A 13772-nucleotide genomic window follows, 5' to 3' on the forward strand; every position below is an offset into this window, starting at 1 on the left:
GGGCTCAACTGAGAAAATGTCCTTGATGCGAACCTAACTGTTTTGGAACATCCTTTCTCTCATCAACCACTTTAAGAGACCGTCTTCTTTCCGAGTGCCAGGCAAACTGGATACTATTCCTATGGCTCAGAGCCCACCAAATTCCTTATACTAGCCAGCCTTGCTCTGCTCATACTGCTTGCCTTGTTTTTTCTGGAAATCCAGAAAAGACACTGCCTTAGCTCTCCTCTTTCTCCTGTCCTTTTTGCTGCTGACTGTTCTGATACTTTTCGATTTGGCCCTGAATGGTGCCCACTCTGTCTGCTATGTAGTACCTTTGAGGATAGTAAACTTTGTCTTACCAAGGCTCTCCTGTATTTCTTCTTGTGGCTGCACCTAACTGACCATCATCAAAAGAAAATGGACTGTCTGTTTTTGGATGTTCACATCACCTCTTTGTAGCCTCACATCCTCATCCTTAAAATTGGAATAATCATAGGACCCATTTAGTTGTCCAGAGGCTAATACTTAGAAATTGCTCCTAGCTTCCTGCTCATGGTAAATACTGCCTGTTCAGTTCAGATTACTGTTGACGGTTGTTGCATCTATTGATAGAATTGCTCTCATCTTTTGCTTTGCATCCAGGGACGAGACATCAGTAGATGTATGACACATGAGTGATCAGAAAAATAAACATGGCAGGAAGAATTAGAGCCAGGATCTGAAATACTCATATTAAAATGATTGTTTTTATTTGGTTAGGCTTTTGAGAATGAAGAAATAGTTAGTTGAGAACTATAACTCTATAATCCTTTTACTATAGAGAATTGTCATGTCTTCACATGAGCCCATGGTCCCAACACTTTCATTTGATAAGCCTAGCTCCCCCACCTGGCAACTAGACTATTATATACTAAGCACTTGGATTTATTGAGTATTTACTTCCTTGCTTCCTTTTTTCCTTCCTTCCTTCCCTCCCTCCCTCCCTCTTTCCCTTCTTTCCTTCATTTCTTCCATTTCTTTCCTTTGCTAGTGTTGACACCTGTTTTTGCACATGCTAGACAAGTATGTGAGTTATACTTCCAGCATACACTTGACTCCTGTGTTACGTATCATTGGAAAAGGCATTTAGTTGGAAAGAAACAAATCCAACAAAATGAGGAAAAGAAAGAAAAAAAGAAAGCCTTTGATAGAGGTGATAGATATCAAATAGATTGTTAGTAAGGAGTAATGAGGCCTGCTGCAGCTGGATGTTAGAAGCAGAAAGGTCCAGGGCTTTTCCCTGGGTAATATGGATGGAGTGGATACAGCAGTGAGTCTGAGAGTACTTACAGGTGGGTCTAGCCTGTTTGCTCCTGCAGATAAAGGACTGCAGTGTTGTCCACCATCAGTGCTAAAGATAAGAATTTGAATTTTCATATTTGAAGACAATGAGGCTAAGTTACTGATAACACAGTTTTGATATTTAAGTTTCAGATATCATTAGGTCATTGTTCTATCTGCTTGGAGATCTAAGATATGAGTTGGAAGTGTCGGGGCATTGAATTTTAGTTATGAGCAGCAATGTATTGCAAGCCTGTGACACGTCAGTGTACAAAGTTATAGTGGATATAATAGTTATGGTACCATCTCTGTGAATCCTACAGCCTAGCAGGAGAAGCAGATAGTCCATGTTAAAACATAGGTTAAAACATAGCCTATTATGACAGGGGTTATGGCAAAAGTACAATATGCTTTGCAGGTTTCTCCGAACTGGGATGTGACATGGCTGAAGCAGAAGGGAGGGATTCCTGCAGAGGTGAAGATTGAACCAACCAAGGATTGGGTAGCCAGAAAAACTGAGGATGAAGAACAGCCTGTATGACTCTTAGCAGCCACAGACTGGAAACCCCCAACGAAGACTGGTATGGTAGGCAGGAGAATACAGTGAAGCCTGCTACCCCAGACCCTGGGGTTCCTGACAGTGACTGATGAGTAGTTCATAGAGTAGAGATACTTTTCTTTCAACTTCCCTACCTCCCACCTTACCTGGCCACTCTTATTCTTTTAGGGCCTTTGTTAGTTTGCTAGGGCTGCCTTCAAAGCTCTGTAGACAGGATGCTTAACACAGTTATTGTCTGTCTGGAGGCCGGAAGAGAGTTAATGCCTGGTCTCCTGGTTAAGGTGTTATCAGTGTGGGCTTTTGAAGACTATGTGGGAGAATCTGTTCTCCGCTTTTTTAGCCTTAGGCAGGGCTGGCCATCTGTGGCATTTTGGCTTGAGCAATTACCATGACCTCTGCCTTTATCTTCAAATGGAGTTCACCTATATGTATCTAGATTTCTCCATTTTATAAGCAAAATAGTCATATTGGATTGGAGACTTAACTCTTCTCTAGTATGATTTCATCCTAACTACCTTAATTTGCAATTTGCCCTGCACTAATTTCCAGGTACAATCAAATTCTGAGATTGATGGCTTAGAATCTTAACCATGTGAACCTAGGGAAGGAAAAACATCAAACTATTTCAGTTACTACTTCAGAGTGGAAATCTCTTCTTTTTCACCTCTCCTTTCTTCTCTTGTTTTTCTTTTCTTTCCAATAGGAACATGAACTTACTTTCATTTGTTTTAAGGGCCAGGGTAAAAGCAAATTTGAAATGGGCTTGTAGTAAACATGAAGTCAACCTTAGATAACATGTCTTTGCTGAAATACTATAGTTCATCTTCAACTCATTTACAAGTGCTTGTTTGGGAATTAACCCCTAACGTTAACCCTTAAGCTCCTAAATGAATGTGGTTAGCCTGAAAAGTGAATGGGACCTAGACCTATGCTGGAAGAGTAGAAGAGGAGAGAAGGGGGAAAGGAGGAAAGAGAACAGAGAATGGGTGGGTGGGGATAGGTAGAGGGAGAGAATAGAGAGTGAGAATATATATAGGAGAGCTCATATAACCCAAACAAAGACAATTTCCTGGCATGTAATTATTGTTTGCAGGAGGAAGTGAAGCCACAGTCTTGGAGATTTCGGTGTTACAGTGTGGCTTTTGGCTCTCTGTGTTCAGAAGCACAGTATTTAATTTAGAGAGTGGCTTCCAGCCTACCATGTCATTCTTGCTTCCATTCTATGTTTTTCCAAGCTGGGGAACCTATTGTCTATTCAAATAAACATTTTACACGGGGCTATTCTCCTTTTCTGTGTAGTCCAGCCTGCTTAGAAGGCATATTCAGTTCCAGGTAGTGTTAACAGTTTTATGAAAGTTATGATTCAGCTGATAGATGCCCTGAGTAGCAAGTATGCTGGCAACAATTCTGAATTTGTGCCTGAGCTGCACAGATTTGTAAGCATTATGAGTTCCCCCTTAGTGTAAAATAGTATCGTTTTGTTCTAGCATTGTGTATGTTGTGACAAGCAGGTCTGTGGCCAGTTTGGAGAGTGGGACTTTAGAATCAGAGCAAGTGTGCATCAGTTGTTAGGACCCTTTTCCTACCTGGTGTGGATTTTTTTCTTCTACAGCTCTAGTAGTTTGCTTGTCAGTTTCCACAAGAGTCATTCAGATTGACAAAGCTCTGCTATCATTTCACATTGGGGTATTACATTCCCCTTGACTGTTTCAAGTTTGGCTTCTCTTGACTCTATCGGGATTCTGTTTCTCAGTTATATGGTAGCATTTCACTTAAACCTACTGGCATTTTGCCTGATATTCGGCTATTCTATAGAAGCAATACTCTGTCATTGTTTCCTGTCATTTCTCAGTTGTTATCATCTGAAGCCTCTTTAGCTTGCTGGAAAGCACAACTCTCCCAGAGGTGTTTCTGTAGGGCACAGTCAGGGCTTACTGTTGTCTGGGTGCCTGCTCAGCTGCTTTCAAGTTGTATTTCCCAAAGCAGCTCTTCTTGGAGCCACCCAGATCCAGAGTCAGAGGGACAGAGTCTCCTCATCTGTAGCCCTACTTTTTGGATACTTTATTGGGTTCTTTTATCTACCACCCTTCTCCACCCCAGTCCTTTCCAGACCTCCAACACTAGGAGAAAGGGTGTATAGATGCTTAAGACCACTTCCTGCCAATTAGGGGTATTGAGGTCCTTGGGGCAAGTTCATTCTTCATCAGCAGGATATCCAGTTTTTTCTTCTCAGTCTCTTTGTTCAGGACCACTTGACAAACCACAGCAACAGGAACCAGCAGCAGCAGGGGAGCAGCAGCCTCCTTCCTCTACTGGGGCTCTGGCATTTATGTACCTTCTGCAGGGGTCACAGAATTCCAAATGTAAACTATCTTCAGCTGATAGAATCAGGTCCCAGCCAGAGCATGAGACCAGTCATAGCTGGTGTGGACAATCTGAAGCAGCCCCACATCCCACACCAGGGATTAAAACAAAAACATATTCATATAACATTGCTATGTTTTTAAAGAAACAAAAATTCTTGCTACACTCATCTTTTAAGCACTTTCTTGTAACATTTTCAAAAGTTGTCAAGAAGAGTATTAGAAACTAATAGGTGATGGCCTTTACCTTCTACTCAGGTAGTAGAGATTCTATTGCTAAATAATATTTAGAAGAATAGGTGGAGAATTTTAACAGTGCTCAGAGAATCCCTGTGTCTCTTTTGCTGCCTATCTGTCACTATCTCTGTTGATGCTTTGAAAGTTCACTATCTGCACATCCATCCTGGTTTTGCTTTTGGTGGTTGATGAGTTTGGGTAAGCATGCAGTTGCTCCTGCCTCACTTTCTTTGTGTTATGAGATAATTCGACTAAGGCAGTAGAGAGATAATTACACTAAAGTATGTAATAGTGTGCAATATATGTTATTAATAGTGTGTAAATTATGTTAATTCATGTAGATGGGTCTTTATCACTATGCTAACAGCTAAATGATAGCCAGGAGCCACATACTAAATAACATTTGCCTAAGACACTGAGGAAATAAAGTTTTAAAATGGGAGTAATGCCAAATATATTTTTTGCTAAAGGAACAGCTTTCCTGTTTTGGAATGACTGGTTGCTATTTAGTATATTTGACAAATACACCATGCTGATCATGGTGTTGACTAATTATTTTTATATGTGTTAACTACTGTATTTGTGTTGACATTAACTAATTTGATTTTTTATATTATAAAATTATAGTGTGTTTATTTGCATATTTAATGTGTATTTACTTACAATGAACATGAACATTATCACTTGACTAAATTCAGATATTTAGATCTGGTGAGATGACTCAGTGGATAAAGGTACTTGGCACACAGACTTTGGGACTTCAGCTGAATCCCTGGGTTCTACATAAAGGTGGAAGAAGAGAAGCTTCTCTAGAATTATCCTCTGATCTACACACACACACACACACACACACACACACACACACACACACACATACCATGGTACCTGTGTTCCCTCTATCATACACATGCCCATATGCACACACACAATAATAATAAATTAAAATTAAAATTTACATATATACAATTTTAGAATTATTAATAAGTTATTCTTAGCTAAAATAATGAAGTGCAGATTTCTAAATTTAAAGTATAGGCATATCATGACTGCTTCAAAATGAGTACAAATAGTCAGTATTATCAACTAATTTGGGTAGAAAAAAAGAGTTTCAACATGAATGACATTGGTGCTTTGCAATGCCAAAGCAAAAGAAATAGACTGTGTATGAAAAAAATTTGAAGAAAATTAAATAAACATCTCTAGCAAACATTTAGTAGATTGGATTAGAAGTTTCCTCTCATGTGTGTGTACTTTATAGCTGTACATAGATCTTACTGGTAATTTATTACTGGCATTTCTGTAACTCTGTAAAAGTCCTTATCAGTTTATTTGGAGTGCTGATATGTATAAATAAATAAACTTTCAGGAACTATAGTGTTCCAAACTTGAAAGAAGGTATTCATACCAGCACTGAACTAGCCTTTGAGGTGGATATGCTTCTAGTGTTCCCTCCTCTTTTTCCCTGTTGCCCCTGATTTCATGCTCAGGTGGGGTGATTTATTTCTTCAGGGCACTGTGCCATCCAGTGTAGAAGATAGCTTTTCTTTTATCCACAAAACTTTTCCACTCCTTGTCCATGACTCATGCAGCTACCACAGGTCTCAGATAATTCGACAGGTTACTGCTTACTGTTTTCATCCTGTCCACATGTGAGTGTGATGATGCATGGAGGATCCAGCCAGTACTGAAGCACTGTGCTATCTAGGCCAGGAACTGCCTGGCTGCCCAGATACATTACAGAGCAATAGAGAAGGAATTGAATCTCCTATTTCCTATTTCTCCATTTCTTTATACCCTTAGCCTCAAGTAGGTGTTTGATATCCATTAATTCTGCTTTCTATTATTAATAGTCTACAAAAGTCCTTTCTATATTAAAATATCTGTAGGTCCTGAACTGCCTACGGATGGCTCTACCTACAGACTGCTGGGCCCACCTACATTAAGTAGCAATAAAAAAAATGCACAACAGATATTCCCACATGCCAATCTAATGGAGGCAGTTTCTCAGTTTGAGGTTTCCTCTTCCTAGGTGTGTCAGGGGAATCTAATGGAGGCAGTTTCTCAGTTTGAGGTTTCCTCTTCCTAGGTGTGTCAGGGGAAGAATCAAGATTGGACATCACAATATTAGTCCTTGAGCAATTTAGTCTGAATTTGCCTTGCGTTTCTCTCTCTAAGTGGAACTTATCAGAGTGGCCTCTTCATAGACATTTTGTGTGGATATAAATAGTGACTAGATGAAGAATACCTCAAGTACACATGACATACATATTCCTAGACCTGTATAAATGTTCACTGTTATGTCTATTGCTGTTTGCAGAGCCCGAGAGTTGACTCAATAGAGAGAAAGGAGTTTGCATAAAGGCCTCAGGTCATGAGTTTGATCTTGGATACCACCAAATAGGAAAGAACTGGATTCTCTGCATCATAACACACATACACACATAGATGTAATAAATGAAATAAAGCAAACACTTTAACATGAATGGCAGGAATGGTGACAGGGACTCAGAGAAATAGGAAAGAAGAATAGGTTTAAGTGAAGGAACTTTCATGAAAAGGAACAACAGTGGATAGGATTCTGGCACTGAAAGCTGAACTACCCAGTTCTCATTCATATATACATATGCATATACATGTACATATACATACATACATATACAAGTTAGTGTGTCTTTGTTTTGCTTTTGATAACTTTCAGACATGTACTGGGTTATTGGTGCATTTTACCTTTTTCTTAAGCATTTCGTATTGGCTCTCTGAACTGAGGATGTACAACAAACATTTGCAATTTAGAAGGAACATAGATTTCAAACTACATCGCTGGGTCTTTACTGATCTAAACCCTATTGAATCAGTTTTTGACTGGCTTTTGTGGAAAATAAAAATTAGCTAGTTTCCTGTTTTCTAGATACTTTCAAAATAAACTGATTGACAAAGTAGATAAAGCTGCTAGGAAAATAGGAGAGAAGGTAATTAACAGTTGCCAGATGAATGGTATGCAATATCACACTCAAAATCCTTCAGTCTTTCTGAAATACCATTGTTATTTTAATATTCTTACATCCAGATTGTTCTGTACATTTTATGCTCTTCAAAGCATAACATATATATATATATATATATATATATATATATATATATATATATATATTATTGTTGTTTTTTGTTTTTGTTTTTTGGATTTGGTTTTTTCGAGACAGGGTTTCTCTGTATAGCCCTGGCTGTCCTGGAACTCACTCCGTAGACCAGGCTGGCCTTGAACTCAGAAATCCGCCTGCCTCTGCCTCCCAGAGTGCTGGGATTACAGGCGTGCGCCACCACCGCCCGGCTAATATTTTTAATTACTAAAAAAATTTGTATAAATATTTGATGTTCCTTATTATAATAGTATAATATATTGATTAGATAGTAGAAAAGATAGATAAAAAGGAACTCATGATCTTAGCTCCTGGATCATCAATCATTAATTTAGGATAGATTTTTGATTCTAATCCATTTTCTTAACTGTGTGTACACATGTCTAAATATTTGACAAGCATCATTGGTTGCGAGTCCATAGCTCACTTATCTTACCAAAGGGTTAAATTGTCACATTTTAGGTGTTACATAAACAAGTTTGGGCAGCATATAGTATAGACAACACTAGAATGGTTCATTAGTAATTTGATCCCTTTAAAATTATCTTTGTGCTCCTTTGTCTGGTGGAAAGCGTCATTTCTTCCTTACTAGTATTTTTTAAAAAAATTTCATTAAAATGTAATTACATCATTTTATCCTTCCCTTTCCTTTCCTCCTATTCCTCCTATTCTTTCCCCCAAACCCCTTTCAAATTCATAGACTTTTTTTCTTTGATTAGATTATTTTTAACATACACACTATGTAAGTTTGAATGTATGTATGTATGTATGTATGTATGTTTGCATGCATGTATGCATGTATAACACCTAGATATACAAGTACGACTCTTTATATTGCAACCCTTTAGAAGCAACAATTTAGTGTTGCTTGGATGTATGTGACTTTTAAGGCTGACCCTTGGTATTTCTGGAAAAGACTGATTCTCCTTCTCTCAGCAGTCATTAATTACCTATAGTTCTTTGTCTGGGGGTAGGGTCCTTTGAGTTTCTCTGAATTGTATTAGCATGTTTATTGGAACATTTTTTACTTTTAAAAAAGATGTTTGCTATTTAATAGATTGAAATGTTAGGTATAATTGGGCTTTCCCTTCAAATATGGCTATTGGATTATAATAGACAATGTGTAGGATGACTAGAGATGAATTGCCTCTGGAACCCATGTATTAAAACCAGCCATCACTAGGAAACCAGGACTTGATTGCAAAGCCATTCTTCCTTCTCAGTACTTATGAGACAGGAAGACCTGCTTAGAAGGCCCTTTCCCTGGTAGAGAAAGAAAGGTGGCTACAGAGGGTCTTGGCTGGACATAGACAACTCTTTTGTTCAGAAGTGGTTGGCCATCATTGAATTACTATTATCCTCTCTACAAGAAAGTAAGTGGAAGTGAAAGTCTATTCTTTGGTGATAGCAACTTGTACGGGGAAATAATTTTGAATTCTAAAGACTATGATGGGAATACATTTTTGAAATATCTTCTTACTATTTAGTCTCTTATTGTTGATTCATCATGATTGATTTTGTTCCTGTCCATCATACAGAAGTGCCTTAAAGTATCTTAAGTACTTAGCTGTTCTCAGTAGTTTATTCTTTTCCTTTTACAGGGTTTAAACTTTGAGTTTTGTGTTATTGAGCCATTGTCGTACATGTAGTCCAGGCTACCTCTTTTAATCCTTTTGCTGACCCTTCTTAGTGCTGGGATGACAAGTGTACACCTTCATGATGAACTGTTTCAATTTTAGTGCAGAATTCTAAGCTTTGGGGTTCTGTAGACTTTTCTTGTTGTTGTTGTTGTTGTTGTTGTTGTTGTTGTTGTTCTTCTTCTTCTTCTTCTTCTTCTTCTTCTTCTTCTTCTCCTTCTCCTTCTCCTTCTCCTTCTCCTTCTCCTTCTCCTTCTCCTTCTCCTTCTCCTTCTCCTTCTCCTTCTCCTTCTCCTTCTCCTTCTCCTTCTCCTTCTCCTTCTCCTCCTCCTCCTCCTCCTCCTCCTCCTCCTCCTCCTCCTCCTCCTCCTCCTCTTCCTCCTCCTCCTCCTCCTTCTTCCTCCCCCTAACCCTAACCCTAACCCTAACCCTAACCCTAACCCTAATCCTCCTCCTCCTCCTCCTTCTCCTCCTCCTCTTCTCCCTCCCCTCCCCCTCCACTCCCTCTCCCCCTCCCCTCCCCCTCCCCCTCCAACAACAACAACAGCAACAACATCATGTTGTGAGGACATGCAGGTTCTATTCTCCCAGTGTGTGACTTTACACTAAATACTTAACTTCTTTGAATCACATATTCCAGATCTGTAAAACAAGAGTGTTAGATTAATTGCTCCCCATGGTCTTTTGAATCCTGAGTTTGACATAGATATTGTCCAATGATTTGCTACAAACATGAACCAATACATGTGTCAATACTAGTTAAATACATTCTACTCCTGGATACTCCATAGTTCACTCATTAAATTACTAGAAAATTTCAATCTGATTTAAAACAGCATACCTCTGTAATTATTGAGGTGATATAGTTCTTATTAGAAGTACAGAATACCTTGATACTGTAGTAGTGATTAGCTGAAAAGATGCTCTTGCGGGGTATGTTTATTATTATTGTTATTGCTTGAGACAGTGTCTCAGTGTAGACCAGGCTGTTCTGTAACTCATTCTGTAGCTCAGGCTGGCTTCAAACCCTTGTCAGTCCTTTTTTGAGGAGTTAAAATATATATAGGGAAAGAATGTGGAAGGCACAGTAAACATGCACTTTCTCTTAACATTCAGTTTCTTACAGGCATATACAACCTTTGATACTGTATCTTTACATGCACAGAGTATATGATTAAGAACCATTTATAATTCAATTAAAAATCCCCCAAAAATATATATATCATGAAATTAAAACAAGTTTTCGTTTGTTTTATGCCACATTCAGAGATATCCTCAGCCTCATGCAGTCCATGGGCAGCAGATGAGACCTGCTTTAGCAAGACTGCCCTTTTTCAGTGGTGTGATTTCTTCCATCTCATTCTTTCAGAAAGGCTCCCAAATGGTGCCTAAATGGAAGTATGCCTTCCAGATGGGCTCAGCTCTCCTGCTTTCTCCCTTTTCACTTCTCCACATTAGGTGCAAGTACATTGATAGAAAACAGAATAGAAACACTAACTAGTATTGGTTATAGAATGATAACACTTACTTATTTGTCTGCCCATTGAGTTTGAAGTCCAGTAGTACCTTTTACCATCAATTCCCATCTATGGCCATTGATAGAAAGGGGTAACCTTTTCTGTGTTTGTAGATCTAGAGTTTTACATAGTGTTCATATGATAGTTGAAATATAATCCTTCTAGAACAATGCTTAAATTGTATGTGACTCTTTGTGAAATATTTCTCACTGCCCCATGAAAACTTACCAATCTATACATACATGGGCGATATCAGGCACATAGAAACCTGGAATTTTGGAGGCATCATCCCTCCCACATGTATGTACCACCAAAGCAACACTCCCTCCACACAGCACTGTGTTGCCTCATGGGGGTACACATGCCCAGATCCAAGACATGAGAAGTCCTAGGCATTCATCTTTTTTCTCTTCTGAGCTCTAGAGTATTCTAAAAAGTACAGGATTTCTTTGTATTTAGGTCACTTGATTAAAACTGTTTGATCCATAAAACACCCTGTAATGGAAAAGGACCAAATCAAGTTAGTTTGAAAATGAATCCTTTAGTGGTCTTTCATTACTTTGTTGAGTTTTGACATGTTTTGGTAGCTCCCAAGAGCATAGAGAGGGTGATTCTTTTCTAGTTCATATAGTGAAAGAGTTGGATTCTAGTGCTAGTTTCATCTCTAATTGTGTGATGTTAAACTCCATCTCAGTTATCTGAGATGCCAAATGACTGTTTAACTCTTCTTACCAAGTTCTTGTGTGAGAGAAAAGGTTTCTGTGTTTTGAAAATAGTGAAGCCATAGTGATTGTCTCAAATTGTATGGAATTTTATATAAAATAAATACCTCTGATAACCGTATGAAGAATTAAATTTAAAAAGGTCACAGTCGAGACATTATCTCTCTAATTAAAAAGTTTTTAGTAGCAAAATTTGAACCTGACTGGAATTAATACTGGGTCCTAGCAAATGAGTAGATCTAGCCTATTTTCTTTGGTTTCTGGAGTTAATATTACTTATTTGTTCTTGGTGCGACATTTCAATCATTAGTTTGGAGCATTCTCTATCAGCCCTCCTGCTGGCTTGGCTGCCTGCTCAGATATCATGTCTCCCAGGAGTCCCCCAGGGCCAGTGGGGAGGATGAGGGGGAGTCCAGCTGAGCACCCTGGGCCTGAGACCAAGAGCCCTGCTCCTCGGCTTGTTTCCCACTCATTGTGCAGCCTGGGCCCTATCACTGGAGGGGCCTGGCAAGGAAACGAGGGGGAAGTGAGTGCCACTGCTGGTTCAGAATGTTCCAGTGTGGTTGGAAAGTTTGAGGAGCAGCCTGGGTGAGAAGAACAAGACCTTATTGACAGAGTTCAGTCCTAGTCAGGTCTGTTTCACATCAGCTTTCTGAATAATCACAGCTCTCCCTACCCAGGGAGGTCCAGCACAGTTACCACAAGCCCCCACTCCCACTGCCCCTTTTCTCTGTGAGTATGGTAGAACATAAATCATTCTGTTTTATTCAAAGTGGATAAAGAGTAGAAAGTGTAGTGTTGTCAGCTTCAGGGTAACAATACTGTAACAAAAGCAAGTCTGCTTTCTAGGACTTTAGAGGCTAGAGTCAAATTACTATCATTGCAGCTATTTCTTTAATATTTTGTTTTTATTAATGAAGAAGGACTACCCCACTCCCCAAAAAAGGAAACAAAACTTCCAGATTGGCTTGTCCTGGCTTGAATCAGTCAGTGACTTGATTTAGCCAGCATTTAAATGTATGTAAAAACCTACATACATTGTGAGACTGAAATGAAAAGGCCAAACTCTCTTCTCCACATGAACCTATAAACCAGAATATTTATGTCAAGAAGTCAGAAGAAAATCTGCTGGAATTCTTAATGAACCACAGAATGTGTCCTTTGTATTCCTGCCCTCACCATTCTGCATGAGTTCATGTAGGACTTTTACACCAGTTTTTTAAATGCTTGCTTGGCAGCCCTGTCATTTTCAGAGCCCATAGGATGTCTCTAGGTCCAGCTTTAGGTCGGATCATGGTAATACTGAGACTTGCTTCAATTTTCTTTCTCCTGGAATATCTGGTAGGGATTTCTGAACTTCAGAGAGACAATTTAAGCTTTTTTAAACTTTTGAAACCCAAGAAAACCCACATACTCAAGCTACTTTTCAGGACACATATTTGCACTAATTGTACCCTTAGTTTTAACATTTAAGTCTGAGTTGGATAGAAGGGACTCCACATAGGGCCAGAAAGCTGAAGAGCAGTTATGCAAAAGTACAAGACCAACTCCCTTTTCTGAGGGAAGCTAATACTCCATGAATAGTAATAATTCAACTTTTGACCTCAGAGTCATTTATTTAGAAATGTCATATTTTCCCTCTTAAAGTGACATGAAATTATTTAAATAGGAACTCCTATCTAGAAAATTTTAAAATAATTATTATCAGTTGAGACTCCCAGTGCTTAGTTAGATAACTTTCTTAAGGTAGGAGTTACTGCATATTGTAAGATAAACTCATGTATTTATTATATTATCAAATAGCAACAGTTTCCTCTTCAGACATTTGTATATATGCACATATATAGGATCAAGCAGTTTTCATTGTACCCCATCCTGTAAACCTTCTGAATCCTCTACTCCTACTCCTCTAAACTCACTTGACTGTCTACAGCTCTAGGGCTTAGCTGCTAACTTTGGTCCTTGAGACCTCCTTGGAGGTACTCACCATCCTACATAGCAGTTCTAGCCTTCTCCACAGTTCTGTGGAGTCATTCTCAGCTCTCTGTCTCCCCTTGGAAGTCCAGAGTTTCTTTATTAAATACTGTCCCTACCAGAATGTTGTACTCCTATGGCACCAAGGCAATTTACTTTGCTAACATAGTTGTATATTTCACATAATCTGTAAGTGGCAAAACCTGAACCCAGATCCATGTGATTCTGAAATGTCGTGCTCTCTCTGTTGCTCTAATTATTTGCCTGGGCTTTGATTTTTCCTGACTTCAGTGATACTTACATGGGCTACTATCTGCTCCATGA

At 38.9% G+C, this 13772-nt stretch overlaps 1 protein-coding gene across 1 annotated transcript in view; it reads left to right on the forward strand.

The window, feature by feature from the left end:
• Positions 1–13772, forward strand: part of Gmds (GDP-mannose 4,6-dehydratase) — a 579810-nt gene that overhangs the window by 83867 nt on the left and 482171 nt on the right. The gene's annotated exons all lie outside the window — the stretch shown is intronic.

Source organism: Apodemus sylvaticus, chromosome 14, assembly GCF_947179515.1.
Source record: "Apodemus sylvaticus chromosome 14, mApoSyl1.1, whole genome shotgun sequence".
In the NCBI taxonomy this organism is placed as follows: Eukaryota; Metazoa; Chordata; class Mammalia; order Rodentia; family Muridae; genus Apodemus; species Apodemus sylvaticus.